The following is a 26315-nucleotide window of genomic DNA, read 5'->3' on the forward strand; positions in this document are numbered from 1 at the left end:
TTGTCCCGGTGCTAAACTGTCCGGCCTGCAGTCCAATACATCTTAGACCCCAAACTGTTTAGCAGCTGCAATCCTATATCAATCAAGAATGGGACAACACTCCACTTTCAAAACTACAGCAATTGACCTCCTCAGTTCCCAAATGCTTACAGAGTTTTGTTAAACGTAAAGGTGATGCAACACAGTGGTAAAGATTCCCCTGTCCCAACTTTTTTGAAACGTGTTGCTGGCATTATATTCATAATGGTCAAATTGTACTATTTTCAAGAAAAAAATAGGGATAAATGATTTGCACATCATTGCATTCTGGTTTTATTAACATTTTATGCAGCATCCCAACATTTTTGGAGACGGGGCGTATTATGCTAGACAAGTACTGTACAATAATGATGAGATACATACTCCAAAGTAAATAAATTGTATGTACGAAAGCCTGTGAGAGAACAGCTTTGTGCTCACTCCAGCTGGTTTTTGTTATTTTTATTGTGACGCATCCAGCAATAGCCAGTTTGGGAGCAACCAGATTTACAAAAATCAAGCACACCCATGATGCCACTAAAAGTATTGGGTCAGAATCTAATCAACTGAATTCCAAGGTCCACACTGTCAGCCTTTATAGCATTTAGGAACATAGCCTGCCATGTTGGAACCCTGCAATTAAAGACATCAGTGTGTGTGATTAGGGCTAAACAAAAATATTTGCACTCATGTATCCAAGTTGACCTAGAGTCTGCTAAATTAAATAATTGTAATGGGAATGACAGTTTACCAAACAAAAGGGGTAGCTGGAGCATTGTGTCAATGGACCCTGAACATCTGGGGCCGTATTCACAATATAGCCTAAGGCTGAAAGTAGCTCTTAACTTGCTAATTTAGAAGTAAATATTTAAAAAAATGGGCCTGTCAGTCCTAACCTTAGGACTCTAAAAGTGTATTTCACAAAGCATTTTAGCACTAAAAACAGCTTGTAAATCTGAGAAAAGTTAGGAGTAGTCAAGAGGACTTCTAAGTCACTAAGACCAAATCACAAACAATCCTAAAAGAGCAGACTGCCTTGTAATCAGGTTGACGTTTTAGAAACATTTATTAATACCAAGCTTTTAACAAGGTATCGCCTTAATAGCGAGGGTATTATGATCACAGTAGAGCTAGTCAGGGATTCTGTCACTTCACCACCAAACAGAAACAACCCAATAACATCGGACATCAGGGTTTTGACAACTCTACGCTATTTGGCCACAGGGAAAATGCAGCTATGCAGCGCAGATGATCAACGTATACTGTATCTCCGTGATCTGTCAGTAGAATATTACATAAAACAATAAACGCCCCCCCCCAGACGCAATATTGCAGGACAAATATTTTGGTTTCCTCATTTGCCAACTACAAATAAACCAAGCCGACTGCATGGCCATAGCTTGACCACCCGGTGTAGTTGGTACTATTGATGGGACACATAATTGCACAAATTATTGCACCATCAAAAGATTAACGCGCATTTCTTTACAACCTGCCAGACATGTAAGAGACTGACAATTAGCTGAACACATCTTGACTAGTTAGTATATCTTTCTTCTTTTCATGTTCATGCAGTGACACTTAGCCTATATCATAATTTTAATATCTTTATTTCAATATGGCAATGTGACACATTCTACAGTATTTCTATATTGAATTCACTGACAAAGACCCCTCCCTTATCAGCAAATCACTGTAGGCATCGTAAGTAAGCTTTTTCATGGAACACGACATCATCCATAGCAACGGGGTCAACCCCGCCCTTTCTTTTAGCTTAGATTTCTCCCCTTCCTTAGTAAAAGTTGATCTTAGCAGCTTTGTGAATAGGTTTTAAGAGTAAACTATTAGCTAAGAACTTTTAGTGCTGTTTAGTAGGCCTCCTAGTAGTAAGATAAAATGTTTTGTGAATACGGCCCCTGGGGAACAGATCTTTGGTTGGGAGTTCACCAGAGTATGCAGCCTCTTCAGGCTGTAGGTTCAGGAATTACATCTGAAAAGTAAGAGTATGTTACTATAATGTAGAGTTGGGTATTCTGAGTGGGGCACACTTAGCATATGTTGCACACTTAATACAGGACAACTACATTTGTGTTTAGTAACTCTTTTTCCCCAGTGCTATGTAATTTTTTTTTTATATTATTGGTCACAGAGCAATCGGTCTCATTTTCATACCTTCATGTTCTCTACAAAAAAACTGTTTCTTTCTCCCTCTTTCCTCCCCATTCCTGCGCCTGCGTGTTAAAGTGACACTACACTATTTTTATCCATGAATTGCACTAAACCACAGAAAGAGAATAGACTTAACAGTAAACAAGGAATACATGTGTAGTACATCTCAACCCAAAATACTGATATCACTCTGGCAACAGCTACTTACATTTGACAAAACCCATATATATTCTAGCCCGCAACACATATGTAGGTATGAAGTGTACTTTTCTGCGCCCCAACTAGTTAGCATCCACCAGTTTTGGGCAAAAAGACCATGACTCACATTTCTACAGTACTCATTTCCAAACGGTACAGCTAGTTAAGCACAATATACTAATAACAAGGTAAATAGCTAAGTAGCTGCCGTACATGGGTTACACATTTACATTCTAACATAGCAAGGTGATGGATGACACAAGGTTAAACTAGCTACTGTAGGTAATAACAACACTGACAGCTGTAAACTTGGCAACACGATGATAGACATTTTTATCCTACAAAATGTTACTTTATTACAATGTAATCATATTTCCAAGTAACTACTTTACTATTAGACAAAACATGAGTCACATTACACTTCAGTCTAGGTCAGATTAGCCCCCGTCTTCGTACAGTATTAGCTAACTGTTGGCTGTGCTTGTCTGTACAGTAGCTATTATGCAGTGTGTGGCCGTGTCCTTTTAGGGTAATCCTTATAATGTCCAGACATAGCAACTTAACTTATTATGAAAAAAACTAAGACGGCAGGACAGAAGAGCACAAAATGCACATTGCATGAGACCAATCATTGAGTTTCGCCATTTGTAACTCCACATACGCTTTTGAGCAACCAGAAATCAAACATGGTCGAAAGAGAATGGCTGTAGTTAAACTCGATTTGATGGCTTTACTGAACATAATCCAAGAAAAATAGTAATGTTTTTTTATGATCTGACGTTGCCATACCTACGCATACTCCTCCTGTTTTTTCAGCCTGATTCATAAAAGAAACCACTCTCTGTATTTGCCTAATTCCTCTCCAGTGACCAATAATAGCACTTTGGTCTGATCAGGAGCACTTTTGATCACAGAAAAAAACATAACTTTATTTTCCTTGGATTCTAATTCACTGTTTCTTTGTTCTCAGTTCAATCAAGATTTAGTCTAATGTTTCCCACTACCAACATTAATGTCAAGGTCCTTAAAGGAGAATTTCATGGTTTAACCACTTTATGTTAGATGGCACCTTCCACTTAATATAATTGATGGGATGAAAGAACTAGTAATCATGCTTGAATTTTCTTTGAAAAACTATTACAAAAAATACAATACAGGGAATGGGTGTAGGTTTTTATTTATTTATTGCCAAATAACCTTTACTATCCTACAAATTGTGGAGTTGATTTCAGGTGATTTGGACATGTTTTTATATGTTTTATATGCTCACATGCCTGTATTACATTGAATATTGTTTCCGTCTGATTGTAATAACAGCGGCGGCCCACTGCTGCTAAAATGTAATGCACTGCCACAGAAAAACAGAATATTTTTATGAAATAATGTTTTTTTTCCATGCAGAGGGCAGTTTACTATCACATGAGCATCAGAGCAACAACATCCTGCACCTGATGTTCAGACAACCAAGCTAGCGAGTGAGGTCAGAGAAACGTAACTGGCACAGACCCTATGAGGCGATTAATGAATAGTTTTAGAGAATGGTTACTTGATAATGAGTAGTTAGTTAGGTTATTAGATAATGATGTTAAAACACTTGATGTTAAAACAATGTTAAGAATATAAAGTAGACAAACAAGAAAGACTGGTGTACTTTTGTGTCATTGATGCTGGCGTGTCGGCTATGCAAGGCTAGAATGGGCTACAAGACCATCGCAGGCAGCTTGGTGAGAAGGTGACAACAGTTGGTGAGATTGTTCGCAAATGGAAGAAACACAAAAGAACTGTCAATCTCCCTTGGTCTGGGGCTCCATGCAAGATCTCACCTCGTGGAGTTGCAATGATCATGAGAACAGTGAGGAATCAGCCTAGAACTACACAGGAAGGTCAATGATCTCAAGGCAGCTAGGACCATAGTCACCAAGAAAACAATTGGTAACACATTACGCCGTGAAGGACTGAAATCCTGCAGCGCCCGCAAGGTACCCCTGCTCAAGAAAGCAAATGTACAGGCCCGTCTGAAGTGTGCCAGTGAACATCTGAATGATTCAGAGGAGAACTGGGTGAAAGTGTTGTGGTCATATGAGACCGAAAGCTCTTTGGTATTAACTCAACTCGCCGTGTTTGGAGGTGGAGGAATGCTGCCTATGACCCCAAGAATAGCATACCCACCGTCAAAGGAGGTGGAAACATTATGCTTTGGGGGTGTTTTTCTGCTAAGGTGAAAGGACAACTTCACAGCATCAAAAGGATGATGGACAGGGCCATGTACCGTCAAATCTTGGATGAAAACCTCCTTCCCTCAGCCAGGGCATTGACAATGGGTCGTGGATGGGTATTCCAGCATGACAATGACCCAAAACACGGTGCCAAGTCAACAAAGGAGTAGCTCAAGAAGAAGCACATTAAGGTCCTGGAGTGGCCTAGCCAGTCTCCAGACCTTAATCCCATAGAAAATCTGTGGAGGGAGATGAAGGTTCGAGTGGCCAAATGTCAGCCTCGAAACCTTAATGACTTGGAGAAGATCTGCAAAGAGGAGTGGGACAAAATCCCTCCTGAGATGTGCGCAAACCTGGGGTGGCCAACTTCAAGAAACGTCTGAACTCAGTGATTGCCAACAAGGGTTTTGCCACCAAGTACTAAGTCATGTTTTGCAGAGGGGTCAAATACTTATTTCACTCATTAAAATGAAAATCAATTTATAACATTTCTGACATGCTTTTTCTGGATTTTTTTGTTGTTTTTTTGTCTCACACTGTTAAAATGAACCTACCATGAAAATTATAGACTTTGTCAATGGGCAAATCTACAAAATCAGCAGGGGATCTAATTCTTTTCTCCCTCACTGTATCTGCTCCTTTGTGCGAGGAGGAACAGAAGGAGCACTGCCAGTGCTCTTACAAAATGACCTCCAGCGGGCTACTGGTGTGCATGTTTCTGATCAAACTGTTAGAAACCGATTCCATGAGGGTGGCATGAGGGCCTGATGTTCTCTGGAGGGACCTGTGCTCACAGCTCACAGCTCAATTCGCATTCGCCAGAAAACACCAGAATTGCCAGGTCTGCCATTAGCAGCCCGGTCTTTTAATTGATGAGAGCAGGCTCACAGTAAAAACATGTGACAGACGTGAAAGTGTCTGGAGACGCTGTGGTAAATGTTATGCTGCCTGCAACATCATCCAGATGACAGACCTCCACGTGCTAGCCAACGGTACCCTGACTGCTGTTAGGTATCCTCAGACCAATCGTCAGAACTTATGCTGGTGCATTGGGCCCTGGCTTCCTCCTGGTGCAGGAAAATGCCCAGCCCCACGTGACCAGATTGTGTAGGCAGTTCCTGGATGAAAAAAGCATTGATGCCATTGACTGGCCCTCACGTTCCCCAGACCTAAATCCAATTGAGAACCTCTGGGACTTTATGTATCTGTGCATCTGACGCTGGCAAGTAGCGCCACAGACTGCCCAGGAGCTCACTGATGCCCTGATCCAGGTCTGGGAAGAGATTCCACAGGACACCCTCCGCCATCTCATCAAGAGCATGCCCGGACATTGTCGGGAGTGCATACAGGCATGTGGGGGCCATACACTCTACTGAGTCACATTGAGTTGCTGTGATGAAATTCACGTTGGAAGTTGGAAGAGCCTGTGATTTCAATTGTTTACTTTGATTTTCGGTTTGTGTTAGAATACAGCTTCAATTGGTTGGTCAGTTTGGTTTCCACTGACCGTTGTTACATCATTTTGTTCTCAATGAATTATACAGTGTAGATTTTAAATTTGGATTGTTAATATTTTTTGTTAATCAAAACCCGATGTGTGATTTAAGTGTTAATTTTTTAGAGCAGTGCAATATTAGTTGATGTTTGTAATTGCTTTAAAGAAAATGGGAACCCTGGATTACAGTCTCGCTCTCCCAATAGACTACTTTCAGTGTTAGCTGCATCACCCTGTAATTCCCCTTGAAATAGTGCATCAATCCAATGATTAGTATTAGTTTCAAAATATTTTAAATGTAAATGTTTTATTCAATTGTGCATGTCATCATTTAAAATGTTTCCCGGGTAACCCACTGTTTTGTAACACACCAGGCAGCAATCACTGTGATTGTCATGGGGCCATAAAAGAGTGACTATATTACATTGGCATTCAATGGAGCTGCCACAGAGCTACAGACTGTTTCTGTAGGCTTGGGAACATAAGCATTTATAATTTGATGTAATACATTTACTGTACTGGTTGGTTTGGTTTTATATAATTACAATGGCACATTGTATGCAAACAATTGTATTATCTAAATGTAAGGCATTTCAACAATGCGGTATATCACACACACGTCTTTATCCATTGCATTTTCTAATATCTGTGCCCCCTTCATTCCCTTATTGTATGCTTTAACAGATTTGCCAACTTTTGGTCAAACCATCTTATTTTATTTGATATAGTTTCAGTAATTTTGCCAATTATGTACAAACCTTATAAAGCTGTCAAGGTCAATCTGACCCATTGATATTGCACATAAAATAATTTACCTTCACTACTGTTTGCTTATTTAACCCTGCCATTCCCAACATTATGTGTTTAGGATTTATGAAGGACAACATGCCCCACAGTGTTTCTCAATGGGCTGTTCTGAATGGGTGTGATTGCATGCTGTCAGACAATGCACTTGGTTGCTGTATAAAACTGTTACATTTTATCAGCATGAGTCATCTGAACCTATACTGTAATGCAGGTTTTGTGTAAAGATACCTTCTATAAACCAACACTGCCCTATTCTGTGGAAGAGAAGAATGAGCCTGCATTTAAATAAGCTCTTCAGTGAATCACTCTATTATTACCCTTAAATTACAGGGCTATATAGTGGGTGTTTTTGTATTTCTGTCATTCAAACTTTACATTTATCACTTCCAGACAGCATACTTTTTTACATGTTTATAGCTATTGTATCTACCTGCTTTTCCTGTGACATAGCCATATATGGTTTCTGCCATTATCAAATATATTGTATTTGATAGCACAGTTAACAGTTTATAGCTTTAAGCAAAGGTAACATTTTACTATGGAGATTCAGTGTACTCTAACATTATATCTGCCATTTATATCTTCCATTTAGATGGCATTTACATGCACTTATATCTTCCTTTCAACTTTACTTTCCACCTTCACAGTTATGTGACCCAATATCTATCAAGGGGTAATTGCAAAATGTATTTAACAATTGTTGTGTTTCACTGGCATACCTAAACAGAAAGGATTTTCTCTAAATGTGAAAGAAGCAGAACTACATAAAGCACTTAAATAATCTCTGTTGGAAGGCTTCCAAGTCTGGCTTGGCTCCCAACCAACACGGCACTGCCTTCAGCTCTCTTCTTTATGTCCTGTGTGGATAAAGTTACTGCACTATTTCTGATTCACATATTTTCTTCTACATGATTCTGGTCGTTAATTCTCTAGCCTCAGTGCACTGTATAGCCCCATACAATTTGGTTGTTCCTCATCATCTATTTGACAGATTGTTTTATCTATCCCACAACTTAACTTGTGTATGCCATTTGAGAGACAGATGTGTCTAACAACAGCTTCCTTGCTGAATGGTACATTGTGCATCTCTCTTAGCAGGCCCTCCAGGTGAATAACTGCTGAAAGATGTGATTCTCGTTAACAGTGAATGTGAATAAGTCTATCAGCAGCTATATGCCTGCAGGAAGGGCTATGTTTCTTAACAGTTATGAATAGGTGTTTTTCTTACTCACAGTTTCTAACTCTCTCACTACAGTTTAGTCCTGGGGCAATATATGCATTCATGACCAAAAGCTTTGGCACCTTTGCACTTTCTTATAATAACTCATTATCTCACATCTCACAAGTATCTAATTTCCACAATTCTTTATTTCAATGTAAATATTATTCAGAACCTAATATATCCTTTTAAATCAGAAAATAAATAAGAGATACCCTATACTCAGTATTTGGTAGTACAGCCTCTGGCCAAAATAACTGCAATCAAGTGCTTGATTTAGCCATGGATGAGCTTCCTGCACCTAGGTACCGGCAGTCCAGACTACTCTTGTGTAAACTGCTCCAGTTCTCACTGATTTGAAGGGTGCCTCCCAAATGTTAGTTTCTGATTTCTCCAGTTTTTCAATAGGATTTAGATCTGGACACATTAAGGGACTCTACAGAATTGTCCAACGTCTTGAACCTTTCCTGAGTGCCCTTTGAAGTGTATTTGGGATCATTGTCCTGAGACCCAGCTCTCTGGAGTAACAACCTTCTGACATTGGGTTCAACATCCCTCTCCAAAATACCTTGGTCATTTCCTGATTTCATGAACACATTGGCACCCGGTGCCAGAGGCAGCAAAGCAACCCCAAAATATCACTGAACCTCCACCATGTTTGACTATGGGGAACAAAAAAAAATCTGTAATTTGGTGACATCTGTCCACAGGAGATTATCCCAGAAGTACTGTGGCATATTTATGTGTGCTTTGGCAAATTTCAGTCAAGTTTTCTTATGTCTCTCACTTAGCGGTGAGTCTCATATGGTACAACCCCCTTTCACTGTGTGGCGGTGGATGGAGTGCGTTGAAATTGTCTTACCTTGTGTATTTAATTTTTGACCTATTAACCTATTAATAAACCTATTATTTTAACAGGGAAGGTGATGCTGACATTAAAGCTCTCTTTTGTGGATGGGCCGTGCAGCGACAGAATAATTATTCAAAAGAAAGCATGTGGAGCACTCCCCAAAAATAATTGAACAGATAATTCATAAGATACAAACACATTCTACATGGAAATATATCCCTCTCATTTAAACACCGCTAGATGCACCAACTCCTTCAATGATCTTGGAATTTCCAAAATGTGAGGTGCCAAAAAATTCAAAGCTTGCCTACGGTACCTTACTCTGTGGCGATTGCAGGTATTTCTAGAGTAAACCATCCCTGAGTCCGTTTTTGATAGTTTGTACTTCTGTATGTCAACAGAGAAGAAATGAATAGACTGTCAGTGAGTACATAGACTGTCTTCCGGACTTTAGGTATGATACCTGAAATAATTGTCATGTTAAAAACGTGTCAGTGATTCTGCAAGTGAGTTGCAAGCTGGAGAAAAAAGGGGTCAAGAAAATCTCCTCCTGTAAACTTCCTAACATCAATCATCCAACACATCATCTACATAAAGTGTTTGAAGTGAAAATAAGGATTCCGAGTTTGCTGACGGAGAGTTAGCTATGCATTGTGGTGGCTCTAAGAGGGATGAACAAGTGTCTGGTTGTACTTGGTCACCCAACAATGTTTTCTGTCAAATATAAAGCCTGTGGCGATAGAATGTTTGTTAAATGCATTTTAACCACATTCTTACCTGTAATAATGCAAGTGGCCAACTGAATTTGCTTAGGTAGGGAAGCAGCAAAGTTACCTCGCTTTAGTGCATTTTTCCAAAATCTAGATGGATCACCTGTAGAGCTAGAAACTGCATCTAAATAAACACTGGATTTGGCTTTTTTAATTGCTACAGTACATCTTGCCAATCAGATACCAAGTCAGTCTTTCTACCCAGGCCTGATTTCTCTGCCTAAGGAGTTCAGATGGTTCTCAAAAGAACTAAGGATTTGCACTGTGATGGTTAAAAGAGGCGTGTATATCAACTTAAGGGAGAAATAGGAAGTGCTCCGGAGCCAAAGATTTTCCAGAGCCAGAAGTGGTCCAGGGCCAGATCCGGGTCTGAGAATTCCTTTAGAGAGTAAAATACATGCTGTGAAAAATTGATCAATGAACTTAACCATGGTTCTGAAAGTACCAGAATATCTGGATTTGTGACATGCATCCAAATATCAAATCCATTTTAGACACCATTCTTTGCACATTTACGTGCATCAGTCCAAGCCCTCTACGTGCTTTTAATTCTAATGAATTATTCACATTATCCAAAGGTCCATAGAACAAGGGTTGGAGTCAGGAGCAGGCCTGGCTGTAGGATGCAATGACTGAGGGGGCATTTTTCATAATGAGGGGGCATATCTAATTCATATACCATATGCAGTTAATTAAGGAGTTTTTCCTAGCCACTGAAATTCAACACTACTGTTGTTTGCTCCTTGGGGTTTTAGTAAAAGCACTTTGTGACAAATGCTGATGTAAAAAGGGCTTTATAAATACATTTGATAGATTGATTAATTAATTAATTGCTGTGTTTATGGGGAAACAAAACTGAGGGGGCACAGAATCTGTCTGGAGGGGCAATGCCCCGTTTTGACCCCCCCCCCCCCCCCCGCCGTATCGCCGGGCCTGGTCAGGGGTAACCATTATCGGTCCAGTTATGAGATTACCAACCTTTACGCTACTCGTGAGGTTATGATGGGAAATCTCTTATGAGAGCATGGATTGACCCTTCATTTGTTAAGTGCTGCAGAAATATCCCAGCAACATTCTTGCACATCTCTTGTTTAGATGCAAACCATCCTTCAGATGCAAACCATCCTTCAGAAAGTGGGGTTTTTCCCAGAACAAATCAATGTTGTCTATAAAATCAAAGTCATATTTACACAGGGTGTCAGTGGGTCCTTAAAAGTCTTAAATTGATTTATTTTTTTAAATAAAAGATAAATCTATTTAAATAGTCTTATTTCATCTTTTTAATGTCTTAAAAAGTATTAAGTTCTGTTATTGTGAAAAGTTTATGCAAAACTTGTGTGGTTTGTTAACGCATTTTAGCTCTGGCTGCATGCAGAGAGGAACCACAATTTCAGTCAGAATGTTAATTGTCAGCATGACACTCATGACGATTGGCCGCTTTTCTCCAAACACTGTTGTTAATGAGGTAGATGGCTAGCTTGTACCAAGCTAGGTACTTTAACTAGCTACATATAGGTACTTTAGCTAGCTAGACATTGGCTGTAAAAACGTCCCGCATGTTTCATGGGAAAGTGCAAATCAAATCTGAAGTTTAATTTGGGACAACAGAAACTTGCTTTGTGGTTGAAATCTATTGAAGGAAAAGTGTAACAAATTTCACAGTTTTTTTGCAGGGAGTCTTTCAAACTTGGCACTATGCGAATCAAATCTGTGGAAACCCCTGAAGTATGAGAAACACAAGCACAACAAAAATGCTGCGAAAAGCAGCATTTCTGAGTTCTGTTTGGTCGTATCACAGACACCAGTCCCATGAAGTACAGCCAGTAACGTTTTTGTTAGCAGTAGGCTTACAGCTCTAACAATGGTGGATATAGGCCCTTACAAATGGGCCGCAGTAAGTGACCGTAACCAACGCAAACTGAAGAGAAAATTCTGCCTACAGTGTGTGCACCCATGCTTGGTGAAAACATGATAGCTACCGCGGTTTGCGTTGGTAACCATAGTAACAACAATGCTCTGATGAAGCTAAGATATCAATGCTACAGTCCCGTCCCCTGCTGTCACATGCAAATACGTAAAGCATCTTAAATAGCTGCGTATTATAAAAACTAAATGTAAAACATCAATAAATAAATAATGTATTTTTGGTTGGTATATTGGAATATTGCAGAATATCCAGGAGTTTCATTGTGGTTTTGCAGTTAACAGAGTCGACATGGATGTTGAAATTGGCCAGTAGCAGAACAGATGGTGAAAAGGCACAGAGCTGAGTTAGAAACTCAGTTAATTCAGAAGGAAATGCAGGGTTTGGCTTGAGGGGGCAATTAATGATAGCACCAAGCAATTTAAAAGGAAAGTGCTCAAATGAGGACTGGGTGGGAATGGATATTGATGGTTTTGATGGTTTGTCGCTGGCGTGGTTTTTCCATGTAGGTGAATCCATCAGGTGCAGTCTGGTTAAGAGAGCAGTATTCCAAGTGTTTTTTGCCAGGTTTCGGTCAGACAAAAGTCAAGTTTATCGTTCAAAATAAATTCACTGTTATTTAGGGATCGGGTGTTGAGAAGTGCAAATTTGAGATGTGATTGTCTCTGAGTGGGCTGGTTAGCTATGGCCAAGGCTCGTAGGAAGGCGGAATTAACTTGTTGTTTGTTGTGGTGACATAGTAACAGTGGAGCAGTGACTGTGCGCAGTGGAGGAGTGGTCAACCCAGAGTCAACAAACCTACCTGGATCTACGTAACAGTCCAAGGGTTTTGATGGCTGAGATGCGCAGAGGTGGAGTGGAGTGGTTGTTAAGTTTGAGAAGTTGTGAGGTGGAGTATTTTAGCATCATATTAGCCGGGGAGGATGATTAGCACGATGGTAACTGGCTTGCTGCTGGCTAACTGAGAGATAGCGGTCCCAGCCAAGGGCTAGATTAGATTCAACTTTGTAATTGAACAAGTATAAGTCCTGTACAGTAAAACAAAATGCAGTTAGCATCTAACCAGAAGTGCAAATAGAAGAGGGAAGTATTAAGTATATTTACAGTATATTACATGTGGAATGTATAGATGTGCAAAGAAGGCAAATGCTGCTAACCACACCAGCAACTACTGAAGGTTGTAGCCACCAAAGGTTTTGTCTATCCTGAACAAATCATAATTCGTAAATTGTTTTGTCTGCGACGAGGCTCAAACACTTGCATTGCAGGCCACATCTTTAACCACTTTGCTGTTTAACATAAGGTAGTAAGTTAGTCTGCCAGACATTCACTAACTCACTCTCAGTAAGAAACATATGCTCTTCTTGGCTGACTCTGCGAACGTGGTCTGGCAAAAATTCTGAATAGATGGTAAAATAAATAAAACTGCAATAGTTAAAACAGAATAACATAATAATACTGCAAGGGAGGTTGGCTTCAGTGGCCTGAGTCTTAAATGTCTTGACAATATTATATATGTTGGAAACAGGAACATCATGATCTTTGGAGATTGACTCAGCCATGAGATTGTACATGACCTGCTCTTGTGTATGACCTGCTAGGATCATTCTCTGGTGTTCTTCCTGTTCTCCATATTCAATATGGATCACATAGTGACACAAAATCAAAGAACCTTAAATATTTAAAATATTAAATATTTGCCTAAATGTCATTAAATATTTTCAGAATGGTTGAATGAGTGATTTTCTTGTTGTAGGCACCTGTATCTCACACTTATAGGGAGTTTCCTGCTTGAAATAAATGTATTTCTGACTTCTTCTGGAATGTGCCAATAATAGAGCAGGCCATTTCTGTATTTTTTGGGTGAAATAAGCTAAGATTAAATATTTTGTCACATTTGGCTTTGTTGAACAGCAAACCAAAATATTACAAATGTGGTTACCTAAATAATTTTTAAACACAACAGTTTTCTTTAAGAGATATTATATGAATAAAGTGCAAGGGTGATATTAACTATGCATAGAGAGGACAGATAAAGGTCTAGTGTTTTGGTAAGAGACTTTTGGTTTGACTGGCCTCTCTTTGTCTAATATAATGTGGGGGATTCATGTCATGAAGAGGAAACATGGGTTTGACTACTAATTTATTACAAATTAATCCACCAGTGGTACCAAATCATTGGGAAAAAGGTGGAAATTGTCTTTTATTTTACAGTCAAAGGCAGAGAACAATTCATGTTCATACTATTGTTGTCCGTTGAACCAATATGAAAGGGAGGTTATCTGAATGATTATTTGAAAGGTTTGTCGTGAAGTCTTAGAATGAGTGTACCACACAAAGATACCTCAGTACATATCTCTTGACAGTTAGAATCTCATGGAGATTCCTATCAAGTGACAAAAAAACAGAGGGCAACTTTCATACCATTGGTAACACTATCTCCAGATGGCTCAGTTTGTCCCCACTAGCACCTTTGGCAACGTTTGGGTATGAGGCTGGCAGATTATGCTTATGCTCCAGCCTGATGCAGGAGTGGGCTGACAGCCCACTGAAATGAATGGAAGTATTTGTCTCAGAGACCGTTGAATCCTACACCCATAGAGATAAACAGCGGGAGGCCCTGAGATGCCATGTGTTCACTGTAAACATATTCAAGCTGATATCTGAGGCCTCTTAAGCAACCTGGCTTTCCATCAATATCAGTTTGCAGGGCCTTGGCTTCTTCTCTGCTATAACATGGATGTTATATATTTTTCTGACCCATGCCTGCTTGTTGTGATGTCAATTTGATTTGATTCCCAGCTTTATGAAATTTCACAATTAAACCAATAAATGTAGCAAGTTTTTGCAAGTGGCGTATTAGCGTCTCACTGAGTGCTTATTGCACAAAGACAGTAGTTCCTCATAATGACAGCATTTGGCTCTGGGCAATTGTGTTGTCACAGCTGGATAGACCTCCATATCTGCAGTGTGGTTTCTGTTCTTTGGTGAATGAATGACAGGTATTATGGTACTGCTGAGTGAGGTTAACTCTTTTCTCTTCCCTGTGTTTGTATGTTAAGATACCCTTGCATCAGTCTGTCTAGAGTTAGTTGATCAAACCTACTCAAAACTCTTATTCTCTGGGGCTGTGTACTTTAGGATCTATTTTAGGGTAAACTGCCCAATACTTGCATTCGAAAATCACTCATTTGGGTGATTAGAATGTTCTATTGTATCTGATGGAACAAATTACTATAGTTTTTGCATTATAATATTAGAAAATAGCTATTATATACACTACCGTTCAGAAATGTGGGATCACTTGTTTTCAAAAGAGAAGAAAATGTTTTGTCCATTAAAATAACAAAATTGTCTAGTTCAGTTTCTTCAGCCTCAGCATTTGTGGATTTGATTACTGGCTCAAAATGGCCAGAAACAAATAACTTTCTTCTGAAACACATCAGTCTAATCTTGTACTGAAAAAATGAAGGCTATTCCATGAGAAATTGTCAAGAAACTTAAAATCACGTTCAACGCTGTGTACTAATCCCTTCACCGAACAGTGCAAACTAGCTCTAATCAGAATAGAAAGAGGTGTGGGAGGCCCCAGTACACAACTGAGCAGGAGGAAAAATACATTAGAGTATCTAGTTTGAGAAACAGATGCCTCACAGGTCCTCAACTGACAGCTTTATTAAATAGTACCCGCAAAACACTAGTCTCAATGTCAACAGTGAAGAGGTGACTTTGGGATGCTGGCCTTCTAGCCAGAGTTCTTCCTCTGTCCAGTGTCTGTGTTCTTTCACCCTTCTTAATCTTTGCATTTTATTGGCCAGTCTGAGATATGGCTTTTTCTTTGCAATTGTGAGATACTGAACTAGTCTAAAGGACAGTTTTATTACTTCTTTAATCAGCACAACAGTTTTCAGCCTTTCTAACATAATCGCAGTCAGCCTTTTAAAATGATAAACTTGGATTAGCAAACTCATTGGGCCATTGGAACCCAGGAATAATGGTTGCTGATAATGGGAACTGTACGTCTATGTAGATATTCTATTGAAAAGCAGCCATTTCCAGCAACAATAGTCATTTACAACAATAACAATTGCTACACTGTATTTCTGATCAATTTGATGTTATTTTAATGGACGGAAATTTGGTTTTCCTTTTAAAACAAGATAATTCTGGAAATTGAAGGAATATTCCACAACTGTGAAACTGTCTAGAACAGGTTATCCTCAAAAACAGGTTATGCAGACGAGAAGGGCAGTAGACAGGGAGGCCACCAAGAGACTGCTCTAATAGAGATACAGTCTTCCACAGATGAGCTGTGTATACTACTGTACCACAATAGGCTGGGTGCTTCATGAAAGTGCCCTTCATGGGTGAGTGGTAAAAAGAAAGCCATTGTTAAAAATAACTCACATCAAATTTAGCTACTGTTTGCCTGAAGGCATGTGAGGGACTCTGAGACCAAGTGGAAGAAGATTATATGGTCTGATGAGACCAAAAGATGAATACCGCACATCATCCTTAGATCACCATCCTAATCCGTGAAGCATGGTGGTAGCAGCATCATGTGATGGGGATGCTGCTCTGTGTAAAGGTATGTTAACTTGAAGATAAGTCTGGCTCTTGTAGAGGCAATTATTGAATTACAATAAACATGAAATAGGGCCTGTTGGAGACTGGCAATTGCCAGATGTGTTTTCACACTTCTGCAATACCATGTTTTCTCCTGCTCCAGTCCTCTGAGTCAGTTTTTGGTGTTTTTATAATTTATTATGGCTTGTAGAACAGATACCCATTATCTGGAGTTTCTCACTGAGCATGCTATTCCAAACATTGTCATGTTAGGAAGCACTCTTATTCTAAACAAATAGTAATTGGTGACATTTTTCATTAGGCTTAGACTGGAGAGGTAAAAGAAACAAACTGGATGGATTATCAATCAATCAAATCAAATAAATTTTATAAACCCCTTTTTACAGTAGCTGTTGTCACAAAGTGAAACATTCATGTAGTTTCTAGTAGGCTACAGAATTACAGAAGGTATGTATCTTATAGTATGAAGACAGCCCATCGGTCACCAAAACTGACCATGGACCAACAGCAGCAACCTGTTCTCCCTATTCTTAGGAGGGAAATCACTGATTGTGTTTATGCAACATAATCAACTACAATATGAAAACGTATTATTTGGTTTTGGTTTGGTAATCACTAAACACCTTTTTGGGAAGCCAATGCTGTACAATGAGTTGCTGAGGCATCAAATCGTTTGCGCGGGTTGTGCAAGCATAGGCAGAATCATTATTTTTTTTTCTGAAAAAATACACTTGGAAGTTTCTAGGTAGACTATCTGACTCAAGTTTTAATAAAATAATTTAATCAAACTCACAAATGGGCTAGTAATACACGTTACTGATTTCTTTACCCGTGCCAGGGGCATATGGCTCATAGGCTAGGCTCGATTGATACTGCTGTCAAGTAGCTAACCCTTAGTATATATGACTGAAGAATGACCTCGTTTCCATACTGTGTGTCCAATTGGTAATGTTTGGGTCTAGGCTGGCTGCTACTTTTATTTGAGTTTATGCTTGGGTGTGTTGGCATTCTCAGTTATTATGAATTCTCAGTTGTTACAACAGAGGAAAGTGGAGAATGTGCCTTGAGCTGTGTGCGTTGTTTCCAGTCTATAGGACTTATTACCAGTTTTAAAGCTTGCATCTATGTTTTCCATTGGATACTAAATAAAAAGTGCCTTGACAAATGCTGTCTCTCCAGAAAGGCTCTGTGAAATCCCATGTCTTCACTTGCGCGCGTACTGCCCATCAAGCTATAGAAGAACCGTGCTGGTGGAACACAGACATACTCATCCCTCTGTAAAGTGCACACAGCAATACATTTCAATTGTGACATTTTTAACACTGCATTTAACTACTTGATTGACAGCTCACATCTGAAATGCATTGTTAGTTGTTTGTCAAGCGTCTAATCACAGTGTTCTCAGCGTACCACACTGCAGTCCAATCAGAACAGTTCAACCTACCTACAGTAAAAGTACCACCCCCTTATTGCAGTTGCAATGCAATGCGCATTCACAATGGAAATGGGAATGATGTTGTTAAGCAGTGCAGCACATACAGGTGAGGGATTTTGTGCATCATTGAGCAGTATTTCTGATGTTGTCCAGTCATTAAATCTGGCATAATCTGTCCAAAATTGAGTGCCTTGCAAAAATATTCTACCCCCTTGGCATTTTCCAATTTTGTTGCCATCCAGCCACTGGAACCAACAGTGTTAGGCAGGTGGTAATAATGTTTTGGCTCATCAGTGAGAATATACAGTATGTGTATGAATATATCTACAGGTGCATCTCAAAAAAATTTAATATTGTGGAAGAATTCATTTTTCCCCGTAATTTAAATCAAGTGACGCTTCATATATTCTAGATTCATTACACATAAAGTGAAATATTTCAAGCCTCTTTTGTTTCAATCTTGATGGTTAAGGCTTACAGCTCATGGAAATCAAAAATCCAGTATCTCAAAATATTAGAACAAAAAATTTATAGCACAGATATGCTGAGCTGAGAAGAGCTCTAATCTGCTAATTAACTCAAAACAAAGTTTTCCTATACTTGGTCGGGGCTCCTTTTGCACAAATTACTGCATCAATGCAGCGTGGCATGGAGGCAATCAGCCTGTATCACTGCTGAGGTGTTATGGAACCCCAGGTTGTTTTGATAGCGGCCTGCAGCTTGTCTGTGTTGTTGGGTCTGGTGTATCTCATTTTCCTCTTGACAATATCCCATAGATTCTCTATGAGGTTCAGTTGGCTGGCCAATCAAGCACAGTAATACCATGGGCAGCAAACCAGTTACCAATCGTTTTGGCAATGTGGGCAGGTGCCAAGTCTTCCTGGAAAAGGAAATCAGCATCTCCATAAAGCTCATCAGCCGATGGAAGCATGAAGTGCTCTAAAATCTCCTGGTAGATGGCTGCACTGACTCTGGACTTGATAAAACACAGTGGACCAACACCAGCAGATGACATGGCACCCCAAATCATCACTGACTGTGGAAACTTCACACTGGACTTCAAGCTACTTGGATTCTGCGCCTCTCCTCTCTTCCTCCAGACTCTGGGTCCCTGATTTCAAAATGAAATGCAAAATGTACTTTCATCTGAAGAGAGGACTTGTTCTTTTAACAGTCCGGTTCTTTTTCTCCTTCGCCCAGGTAGGACACTTCTGACGTTGTCTCTGGTTCGGGAGTGGCTTGATACTAGGAATGTGACACTTGTAGCCCATTTCCTTGACACGTCTGTGTCTGGTGTCTCTTGATGCACTGACTCCAGCCTCAGTCCACTTGTGAAGCTTTCCCAAGTTCTTAAATCAGCTTTGCTTGACAATCCTCTCAAGGCTGCGGTCATCCCTGTTGCTTGTACACATTTTCCTAACATACTATTCCCTTCCAGTTAACTTTTCATGAATATGCTTTGATACAGCACTCTGCAAACAGCCAGCCCTTTCAGCAATTACCTTCTGTGGTGTACCTTCCTCATGAAGGGTGTCAGTGAGTGTCTTATGGACAACTGTCAAGTCAGCAGTCTTCCCCATGATTGTGGTTGTGTGTACTGAACCAGACTGAGAGATAGAAGGCTTAGAGAGTTAATTAACTGATTAGAGCTCTTCTCAGGTTGACATTTTTGTATTGGAGATGCACCTGTGTATACAGTTGTGCTCATATGTTTGTATACCCTGTCAGAAATTGTGATGTTTTGGCACTGATTTTGAAAATATGACGAATCATGAAACAAAAAATATATATTTAAGGATAGTGATCATATGAAGCTGCTGAAGCATATGAACCTATTATCACATAGTGGTTTGGCTCCTTTTTAAATCATAATGATGACAGAAATCACCCAGTAACTGTCAAAAGACCTGTTTAACAAGGTATTGGAACTTCATAAAGATGGAAAAGGATATAAAAAGATATCCGAAACCTTACAAATGCCAGTCAGGGTTCTCTTGATACCAAGCCAACGTCAGGTAGACCAAGAAAGATTTCAGCCAAAACTGCCAGAAGAATTGTTTGTGATACATAGAAAAACCCATAGGTAACCTCAAGAGAAATACAGGCTGCTCTGGAAAAAGACAGTGTGGTTGTTTCAAGGAGCACAATACAATGATACTTGAACAATAGTCATAGTTGCCAGAAAGAAGGCTTTACTGCGCCAATGCCACAAAAATGCCCAGTGACAATATGCCTGACAACACCTTGACACGCCTCACAGTCTCTGGCACACTGTAATTTGGAATGACGAGACCAAAATGTAGCTTAATGGTCACAACCATAAGCGATATGTTTGGAGAGGGGTCAACAAAGCCTTTAGTGAACAGAATACCATCCCCACTGTGAACCATGGCGGTGGCTCACTAATGTTTTGGGGGTGTGTGCTCTAAAGGCACGGGGAATCTTGTGTAAATTGATGGCAAGATGAATGCAGCATTTTATCAGAAAATACTGGCAGACAATTTGCATTCTTCTGCATGAAAGCTGTGCATGGGACGCTCTTGGACTTTCCAGCACGAAAATGACCCTAAGCACAAGGCCAAGTTGACCCTCCAAAAATGTGAAGTTTCTGGAGTGGCCATCACAGTGTTCTGACCTTAATATCATCGAGCCACTCTGGAGAGATCTCAAACCTGCGGTTCATGCAAGACGACCAAAGACTTTGCATGACCTGGAGGCATTTTGCCAAGATGACTGGGAAGCTATACCACCTGCAAGAATCCGGGGCCTCAGACAACTAATACAAAAAACTAATGTTTTCTATATACATACATTTATACATACATATACAGTGGGGAGAACAAGTATTTGATACACTGCCGATTTTTCAGGTTTTCCTACTTACAAAGCATGTAGATGTCTGTAATTTTTATCATAGGTACACTTCAACTGTACGTATGATAAACAGAAAATCCAGAAAATCACATTGTATGATTTTATAATAATTAATTAGCATTTTATTGCATGACATAAGTATTTGATCACCTACCAACTAGTAAGAATTCCGGCTCTCACAGACCTGTTAGTTTTTCTTTAAGAAGCCCTCCTGTTCTCCACTCATTACCTGTATTAACTGCACCTGTTTGAACTTGTTACCTGAATAAAAGACACCTGTCCACACACTCAATCATACAGACTCCAACCTCTCCACAATGGCCATGACCAGAGAGCTGTGTAAGGACATCAGGTATAAAGATGTAGACCTGCACAAGGCTGGGATGGGCTACAGGACAATAGGCAAGCAGCTTGGTGAGAAGGCAACAACTGTTGCCACAATTATTAGGAAATGGAAGAAGTTCAAGATGACAGTCAGTCTCCCTCAGTCTGGGGCTCCGTACAAGATCTCACCTCGTGGGGCATCAATGATCATGAGGAAGGTGAGGGAAAAGCCCAGAACTACACGGCAGGACCTGGTCAATGACCTGAAGAGAGCTGGGACCACAGTCTCAAAGAAAACCATTAGTAACACACTACGCCGTCATGGATTCAAATCCTGCATCACGCAAGGTCTCCCTGCTCAAGCCAGCGCATGTCCAGGCCCGTCTGAAGTTTGCCAATGACCATCTGGATGATCCAGAGGAGGAATGGGAGAAGGTCATGTGGTCTGATGAGACATAAATAAAGCTTTTTGGTCTCAACTCCACTCGCCATGTTTTGAGGAAGAAGAAGGATGAGTACAACCCCAAGAACACCATCCCAACCATGAAGCATGGAGTTGAAAACATCATTCTTTGGGGATGCTTTTCTGCAAAGGAGGTAGGACGACTGCACCGTATTGAGGGGAGTATGGATGGGGCCATGTACCTCCTTCCCTCAGTAAGAGCATTGAAGATGGGTCGTGGCTGGGTCTTCCAGCATGACAATGACCCAAAACACACAGCCAGGGCAACTAAGGAGTGGCTCCATAAGAAGCATCTGAAGGTCCTGGTGTGGCCTAGCCAGTCTCCAGACATGAACCCAATGGAAAATCTTTGGAGGGAGCTGAAAGTCTGCATTGCCCAGCGACAGCCCCGAAACCTGAAGGGTCTGGAGAAGGTCTGTATGGAAGAATGGGCCAAAATCCCTGTTGCAGTGTGTGCTAATTAATTACTTAAAAATCATACAATGCGATTACAGACTTCTACATGCTTTGTAAGTGGGAAAACCTGCAAAATCGACAGTGTATCAAATACTTGTAATTTGTAAATGTATTTTACTGGCTTTATTTACACACAGCAATCTACAATATCCAAGGGGTAAACTTTTCTGAAAAAGAAAAATAATGACAAATTTAAACAGCACTTTCCTCTGGCAAACAGGTGTACATTAACATGAATTGAGCAACAAAATTTATCCTCAACTGTGCACTGTACCCCGTATAAGTCACACCCACTAGGATACAAGCTCTGCGAAATGCAATGTTTTTAGAGAGTCCTGCATTTTCACAAACCAGCTGTGTCCTGCATCAACTCCTATCAGCTGATTAAGAAATGTTTTGATAGCATAAATCCCTCAAAAGTATGGTTAATCTACATTAAACTCACAATCTAAACATGCTCAAAGGGCCTTTTAAGACCAGTCTCTGCCACTACCGCAATATATTCTGAGACCATTCTCTGCCACTACCTCAATATATTCTGTTCACGATTCATATGGTTATAACACTTTAAACTAGATATGTTTTAGACCAATCGCATTAAGTACTTTGATTATCAAACTAAACAAATTGTAAGATTATTGCAAGGCATGATGGCACACGGGGGAGTGGTACAGTATATGGCCAATATACCAGGGCTAAGAGCTGTTCTTAGGCAACACTCGGAATGCCTGGATAGAGCGCAATATACCACAAACCCCAGAGATGCCTTATTGCTATAATATATAAAAATTGATGTGATGTAATACATTTGGTATATGGTTTCATATACCACAGTTATCAGCTAAGCAGCTTTCAGGATTCTAATTACCCCATTCTAATTGCACCAGAATTATTCGATACAGTTGAGGGAATATATGCATGTGTAAAACAATCATAGTCTTCTCAATTTAAGTATTCTCAAACTATTAAATTAACGGAATCATTAAATACAAATGTTCATCTTCAGATCCTGGTGTTGTACACAATGCAGGTGATAATCTGTTGAAAGTGTTTCTGCCAAAAGGCAGTTTCCATTATTATGATTCTAACTATTAGTTCCTTAGCAACTGTTCCTAATCTTCTCATGTCCTTTTTTTCAGAGCTATTTCTCACAGGTAAAAAAATGACATGACATGTATTGATGGCAACGTCTATTATCCTGTTCATTCACTGGGAAAAAATGCCATCACATTGACATGGGTAAATACAATTATTACTGTCAAGAAAAAAATGAATCCCTTTTAGAATGAAAATAACCTCTGTTTCACCCATTCTGAGACAATCTGTGCATGTCCTCTCATGAGAAGCCTTCTCCATCCCAATCATTGGTTTCAATTACCAGTAATATTAGACATGGAAAACAATTTGCACTTCGAGACAGATTGCCTTAAAGGGATAGTTCATCCAAAATTCCTATTTTTCTCAAAGTTCACTTACGAAGAGATATTCCAGAAGGCACATAGATTTTTTTCTAAATTCCATTATTCAGCTCTGTCCTAGTCTGTAATTAGAGTTATTAGCATTGTCCAAATTCATGGAGGTACCGCTATCGCAAAGCTGCATTGCAAGCGGAAAACTACTCCAAAACTCTAACCCTAAACTACGTTCACTAATCTGTGTACACTGACGAAACAGCTGGCGAAAATGGCTGAAACCAAACTGGCACCAGCGAACTATTTCCTATAGCCACCATATACAGCTTCTGTTCTTCGGCAGTGATGTCATCGAAGTGAGCATGAACTTTAACCTCAATAAGCTATGTGAATAAAAAAAAATTATTGCTGCTAGTTCACATTTATGTATATTATTGTTATATTTTGCTTTATCCCTTAAAACCCAATAGAATTCTAGAATGATGCTGTAGACTACTGAGAATTCACAAAATAATATTTGTTCACACATTTCAAACAAAAATATGTAGCTCAAAAACTAAGTACGAAGAAATTATACAAGTTAACTTTGTTTTAAACAGCACATTATCTTCTTTAATTTGACACCACATTCTTGTCTCTTTGACAAATTTAATTGGATATAATTGGCGAAAATTAGAGAAAGTTTTCTCCAATTATGTAGACACTTCATCACAATCGACCTCTCACTCTTCCTACTCCTCTCCCTCTGCGAGCACAGCACTATCAGGTTAGTCTATCTTCAACAAACAGTTGTGATAATTTCTATTTGACTGATCGGTAGGAACAAGAACAAATATTTAAGTTTGCATAACAAAACACTGCAACTCTTTTTGGACAAGATTGGGCAAGCAATTATTTGAGGTAGGCACAACTAACGTGATCATTGTAATGGTCCCTTCTTGAAGGGGCCATTCCACTTCGTGTTTTCTGTGTGTCCTCGTCTTGTCCTTGTATGGTCTTTCCTGTTCTTGTTTCTGTTAATCGGTATATTCAGTTCACCTGTGTTTTAGCCCCCACCTGTTTCTGTTCTCCTCGTTTCTCAGTGTATTTAGTTCAGCCCTTTTCTCCTTGTCCTTGTTGGTCATTGTGTGTGTATATGTTATGTACACCTGTCGTGCCCCTGTGCCCCTGTGCCCCTGTGCCCCTGTGCCCCTGTGCCCCTGTGCCCCTGTGCCCCTGTGCCCCTGTGCCCCTGTGCCCCTGTGCCCCTGCGCCATTGGAATTATCGTAGTGCCCGGCACTCAGTTTAGGTTCTTCGTTATTTTTTGGTTTAATAAAAGGGGTAAACCCTCGAACTTCTGCACTTGCCTCCGTCTCCATATCTACCCACGTGACAATCATAAAGTAAGCATTAGGCACACACATCAAGACATTAAAAGTATGTTTCGGCAGATGCAGGACATCATCATGATCAAGTGACAATACCATCAGCAAAGCACAACATTACTGGCTCCAATATTGGCTAGCTAGTAAAAGTGACCGCTCTTCGTCTCACAAGTGAAACATATTTGTGGCCAAACAACTTTTCTGTAGTCTGACATACGAACTGAACCAGAAAATGAGTTGTCTAGTTAGCAATTGCAGTTTGCATATGAATGAAATCAGAAGAAATGCGATCAAACATTCAAATAGTTAGCCGACTACACAGCTAAATACTGCAGTGTTTTCCATTAAAAGACTAAGCAACCAACCATTCAAGCTCCACTGCTGATGCACTCGTTAAGTTATTATGACGGGTTACTACTGCTATCTAAAAGATATCACCAACATTTTACAGCATCAAATATAGACAACACCAAACATATCCAGTGTATTTTACTCACCACGAAATCATTATCACTTTCAAAGATCAAGGACGTTTCCTAATTTGCATCACCAAACAACACAGAAACAGCCTTTTCTAATGGAAAAAGTAATTGCCACTTTGGCGTGAGCAGTTTGAGTAAAGAAATTATTAACAAATAATTACAAATTACAGCATACCCTTTTTCTGGTTTCTTATTAATGACCACAAGACAAGATTTTATCAGGCAGATTTTGTGATATTAACACAAATATTATTGTTAAAGAACACAGCCACCTGCGGCCGCTGCAGTATTCTATAAGAAGGCGTTGACAGCCGCTATGGGTTCCAAAGGGTTCTAAACTTCTTAATTCTTACTACGTAGATGTCGTGTGCCATGTCAAAAGAATTTTGTTGTGCAGGATGATCCCAGATAGCAATGAGTTGGCGGACCAGAGGCGGTCCTCCAGAGACAGTAGAAGCGTCAGAATGTCTAAATCGCAAACACGTTTGCCGGCTCACCGCCAGCGGCAGCCGCTTTTTAAAAGCGGCAGCCGCCTTCCTACCGCCTGTGTTCTGCGGCCGGCACGTGGGCCAAACGCCGCTCCACCGCCGTTATACAGAAGGCGGACTTTCTGCTTTTATATATATATTTAATATTTATAGCATGCAGTTTATCGAGAATAATGATTAATCAAACCAGACAAATTTCCATTTGGTGTTTTAATTCCACATTTCAAAGTACAGTAACTGTCATTCAAACAAGATGTGTCAGATCACTGAAATAAATAACAGGCAGAATAAAATATACTTATAAATACACACTACAGAACATGCAGGTTTCCAATAAAATGTTGGTTAAAAAAAAACAGCCATATAAGCAAATTATAACACAAACACAATAATTGTCAATTATATAAAGAGGTCAGCTCTGGGATGAAAATAATTACCAGTAAACATAAGTAATGAGGATATTTGGTACCAAAGAATGTGCAGGATACCAAATAAATCGAGGTATAACATCACATTTTCAAGCCATTTCTAACAATAGGAAAAGTGGTAATAATTTAGAGTAAAGCAGTAGAGTAGAATAGACCGTTATAATGGCATTGCTGACCTGGAGCACAAGATTTACACCGTGCTGCAATAAGATCTGTGTCTCTTGTATCTGTGATAAACAAAACTTGACATATATATTTATATAAAAATACGGAGGTAAAAACAGTAGTAGAACAGACCATTATAACTGCAATGCTGACCTGTGGCACAAGGATTT

The sequence above is a fragment of the Esox lucius genome, chromosome 1, assembly GCF_011004845.1.
Source record: "Esox lucius isolate fEsoLuc1 chromosome 1, fEsoLuc1.pri, whole genome shotgun sequence".
NCBI classification, from domain to species: domain Eukaryota; kingdom Metazoa; phylum Chordata; class Actinopteri; order Esociformes; family Esocidae; genus Esox; species Esox lucius.